Raw genomic sequence first — 5,486 nt, 5'->3', positions numbered from 1 at the left:
AACCCATGGACGGTGATTGAAGGTGGGTAGGAGTGGAACCAAGGGGCAGTGCTCAGAGGTGGGTAGGGGGTGGACCCAAGGGGCAGTGCTCAGAGGTGGGTAGGGGGTGGAACCAAGGGACTGTGCTCGGAGGTGGGTAGAGGGTGGAATCCAGGTCTGGTGTTCAGAAGTGGGTACGGGATGGAACCAAGGGGCAGTGCCTAAAGGTGGGTAGGGGGTGGAACCAAGGGATGATGCTCAGAGGTCAGTAGGGGGTGGAACCACAGGATGGTGGTCGGAGGTGGGTAGGAGTGGAACTAAGTGACAGTGCTCAGAGGTGGGTAGGAGTGGAACCAAAGGATGATACTAGGACATGGGTAGGAGGTGGAACCAAGGGACGTTGCTTGGACATGGGTAGAGGTGGAACCCAGGGACAGTGCTTGGAGGCAGGTAGTGGAGGAACCAAGGGGCAGTGCTCAGAGGTGTGTAGGGGTAGAATCAAATGACAATGATTGGAGGTGGGTAGGGGGTGGAACCCAGGGATGGTGCTCAGATGGGGGTAGTGGGTAGAAGCCAGGGACAGGAGGTGGAACCAAGGGACGTTGCTTGGACATGGGTAGAGGTGGAACCCAGGGACAGTGCTTGGAGGTAGGTAGTGGAGGAACCAAGGGGCAGTGCTCAGAGGTGTGTAGGGGGTAGAATCAAATGACGGTGATTGGAGGTGGGTAGGGGGTGGAACCCAGGGATGGTGCTCAGATGGGGGTAGTGGGTAGAAGCCTGGGACAGTGCTCGAATGTGGATAGGAGACTGAGACAAGACAGGACTCAGAAGGGGGGAGTTCCTGCACTTTTTCTCTGAGAAAAAAGCCCTGCTGTTATGTGATGGGAGGAGTGAGGACTCTGGTTTGAAGAGGGGGAGGACTCTTGATCATGGCTTCTGATGTGATAGCGGACCCCCTTTAGGGGTGCCACAAGATTTTGGATGTTATTAAAGGGTATTATGGATGAAAACAGGTTGAGAAACATTGATCCAGGGAATATCTGATTGCATTCTGGAGGATCAGGAAGGAATCTTTTTTTTTTTTACTCACTTTTTTTTCGCCTTTCACTGGATCAACTGTAGGTTGGATCCTGTATATGGAGGTTTTCTATTCATTTAGTCCATTTTTTTTCTTAATTGGTTGTAGTAGATGGACTTATGCCTTTTATGAACCCGAATTACTATGTAAATATATAAAATACTTGCTAGAAGAAAATACACCATTCTATACTATTTATTTCAGGTACTTATATAGCGCCATCAATTTACGCAGCGCTTTACATATATATTATTCATTCACATCAGTCCCTAACCCTCAAGGGGTGTACAATCTAAGGTCCCTAACCCTCAAGGGGCGTACAATCTAAGGTCCCTAACCCTCAAGGGGAGTACAATCTAAGGTCCCTAACCCTCAAGGGGAGTACAATCTAAGGTCCCTAACCCTCAGGGGGCGTACAATCTAAGGTCCCTAACCCTCAGGGGGCGTACAATCTAAGGTCCCTAACCCTCAAGGGGCGTACAATCTAAGGTCCCTAACTCACATTCATACATACACATACTAGGGACAATTTAGACAGGAGCCAATTAACCTACCAGCATGTCTTTGGAGTGTGGGAGGTAACAGGAGTACCTGGAGGAAACCCATGCAGGCAACATGCAAACTCCAGGCAGGTGGTGCCGTGGTTGGGATATACAAATGTTTTCCCTTGCACTTCTATATTAATGGATTATTTTACATGCTGAGGGTTCACATATACTTTAGCCACTTGCCAACCACCTGCAGTACGGGCAGGCCAAGCAACACATTGGTTTATCATGGCTGAACCTCTGGGTTTGGGGTGCGCATGAACGCTACCCCTGCCAACCCATGATTGGACACAGCACGAGTTTAGCACCTGATTTCAGCCAATGAATATCTCTCAGCCTCAGTGTCCCCTGAGGAAGGACTACCTGTGGAGCAGGGCAGGAACCAGCCTAGCGTAAGGCACATACTAGGGCCAATTTAGATAGGAGTCAATTCACCTACCAGCATGTCTTTGGAGGGTGGGAGGAAACCGGAGTACCCGGAGGAAACCCACGCAGGCACAGGGAGAACATGCAAACTCCAGGCAGGTGATGCCGTGGTTGAGATTCAAACCAACGTCCCTAGTACTGCCAGGTGGAAGTGCTAACCACTTAGCCACTGTGCTGCCTATGCTTTTTTTTATTTTAAATATAATTAATGCCCACATTTGAATTATAAGTCTTCCTGTTAGTTGCTTCTCCTGGGGAGTGAAAAAAAAACCCAACAGCTTATCTCTTATAATCAAAAACAAAAATGTTTAACTTTTTATTCAAATGAATTAAAATTACCCTCCCATAGGCTAGGCATTGACTGCCTAGGATATAAGCGGAGCCGTAGTTTGCGGCGCGGGTTTATCCACCCTCCTAGGCAGTCAATTATTAGTACACTTTGGAAGCACAATCTGGTTTTCTCCCGTTGTTCAATAAGATCCCCGGGATAGATTGGACGCGTCTCACAAGCCCCAGACCTCAGTCCGTATAGATTTCTCGCTGACATTCGTCGCTTCCTACTGAATGCCAAACTCGCGGAGAGCCATAAAAGGCAGCGACTAATGTGCACTCTTATCATTACCAGAAGGGCACGGAAAATGGGATCTCATGATTTTCATACAAGGGCTGCCCGGAACATATTTGTACATCATTGTGGGGCACACACAAATGTCACATGTTAACAATTGTTAGGCTAACAACACAATGATGTATTATATTACCGTCTCCGGGGAGCCATTTGGGAAAAAAAAAAATGAAAGAAAAGGAGAGTCTCGGAGGGAAGGTAGGTAAATCGGAAATCAAGACGCAGAGCGTATCTATGTTTACTTGCATCTGCGACACACGGATCTGTCCGCTGTGCTGTGTACAGTCTGTCGACTAAAACTTTAACCACTTGCCCTCTGGAAGGTTTTACCACCCTCATGACCAGGACATGTTTTGCTATTCAGCACTGCGCTACTTTAACTGCGCGGTCATGCAACACTGTACACAAATACAATTTTTATCTTTTTTTTCACACAAATAGAGCTTTCTTTTGGTGGACCTGGATCACCACTGGGTTTATTTGTTTTTTTTTGTACGAGGGGCATTCAAGTCAAACTGGGAATTTTGAGTTGATATGAAAAAAGAACAGATAATTAAAAGAGAATTTATTTTTCAAGAAGGAGGGAAAGAAGGAAAGAAGGAAATAAAGAAGGAGGGAAGAAAAGGGGGAAAATAGTGGAAACTGCATTTATTTTTCAACATACTCCCCTGCCAAGAAAGAAAGAAAGAAAGAAAGAAAGAAAGGAAGGAAGAAAGGAAGGAAGGAAAGAAAGAAAGAAAGAAAGAAAGAAAGAAAGAAAGAAAGAAAGAAAGAAAGAAAGAAAAGGAAGAAAGAAAGAAAGAAAGAAAGAAAGAAAGAAAGAAAGGAAGAAAGAAGGCAAACAGGAGACAAAATGAGAAAGAAAGAGAGACGTATAAAAGGAGACAAAGAATGACTGCCGTGAGCTGGGAACCACCACAACTGGAATCATCACTGATGGACGACGAAAGAAAGAAAGAAAGAAAGAAAGAAAGAAAGAAAGAAGGGGAGAAAGGGAGAAAGAGAGAAAGAGAGAGAGAAAGGGAAAGGGAGAAAGAAAGAAAGAAAGAAAGAAAGAAAAGAAAGAAAGAAAGAAAGAAAGAAAGAAAGAAAGAAAGGAGTGAAACAGGAGACAGAAAAAGAAAGAAAGAGATGAATAAAAGGAGGGAAAGAAATACAAAGAGAAAGAAAGAAAGAGAGAGAGAAAGAAAGAAAGAAAGAAAGAAAGAAAGAAAGAAAGAAAGAAAGAAAGAAAGAAAGAAAGAAAGAGAAAGAGAGAGAGAAAGAAAGGAGGAGGGAAACAGGAGACAGAAAAAGAAAGAAAAAGACGAATAAAAGAAGGGAAAGAAAAAAGAAGGAGGGAAAGAGGGAAATAAAGAAGGAGGGAAAGAAAGGGGGAAAGGAGTGGAAACTGCATTTATTTTTCAACATACTCCCCTGCCACATTTATACATTTATCCCAGCGTTTAACTACTGCCTGATAAGCTTCGGCATAAAAAGATCTGTCTGTACGCCTGAACCATCCTAGGACAGCCTTCTTCACTTTGTCATCATTGTGTTCAGAAAGATTTGTCTCTTGTGCAATTTCACGACAGGTTATGTGGAGATTATCCAGGATCAGGAGTTCCAAGCACTGAATGTTCACAGGAATGACTGCCGTGAGCTGGGAACCACCACAACTGGGATCATCATTGACGGATGACTATCTTTGAAACGTTTATAAGAAAGAAAGCAAGAAAGAAGAAGGGAAAGAAGGAAATAAAGAAGAAGGGAAAGAAAGGGGGAAAAGAGTGGAAACTGCATTTATTTTTCAACATACTCCCCTGCCACATTTATACACTTATCCCAGCGTTTAACTAATACCTGATAAGCTTCGGCATAGAAAGATCTGTCAGTACGCCTCAACCATCCTAGGACAGCATAGAATGCATGGAAGTAAAAATCCTTGAGCCCTTACAACCACTTCAAGTTTTTGTAAAATGAACAAAATAAAAAAATGTATTTATTTATTTTTTCAGCATACTGCCGCCAGTGCAGTACAGCATCATCATATGACTGGTGTGGCAGTGATCAGGGATACTGACTTGATGATGTGCTTACATTCATACATACACATACTAGGGCCAATTTAGACAGGAGCCAATTCACCTACCAGCATGTCTTTGGAGTGTGGGAGGAAACCAGAGGACCCTGAGGAAACCCACACAGGCACAAGGAGAGCATGCAAACTCCATGCAGGTGGTGCCATGGCTAGGATTTGAACCAACAACTCTAGAGCTGCCAGGTGGAAGTGCTAACCATTCAGCCACTGTGCTGTCCCACAAGGGGGGTGGGGGTGGCACTAAAGAAAAAAGCACATGTAAAACAGGTGTTTTCGAGCCTGTAGTGAATTGGTAGAATTGATAGAATAAATTCTGTGAAGTAGTTATAAAAAGAGAGTGCCCAGTTATAGAGAGAGACTGCCAAGTTATAGAGAGACTACACCTTTACAGAGAGAGACTGCCAAGTTATAGAGAGACTACACCTTTACAGAGAGAGACTGACAAGTAATAGAGAGACTACACCTTTACAGAGAGAGACTGCCAAGTTATAGAGAGACTACACCTTTACAGAGAGAGACTGCCAAGTTATAGAGAGACTACACCTTTACAGAGAGAGACTGACAAGTTATAGAGAGACTACACCTTTACAGAGAGAGACTGACAAGTAATAGAGAGACTACACCTTTACAGAGAGAGACTGCCAAGTTATAGAGAGACTACACCTTTAGAGAGAGAGACTGCCAAGTTATAGAGAGACTACACCTTTACAGAGAGAGACTGCCAAGTTATAGAGAGACTACACCTTTAGA

Source organism: Staurois parvus, unplaced genomic scaffold (genome assembly GCF_062004578.1).
Source record: "Staurois parvus isolate SC_StPar_1 unplaced genomic scaffold, SC_StPar_1.0 ptg001992l, whole genome shotgun sequence".
Taxonomy (NCBI): Eukaryota; Metazoa; Chordata; class Amphibia; order Anura; family Ranidae; genus Staurois; species Staurois parvus.
This window is presented reverse-complemented; position numbering follows the sequence as displayed.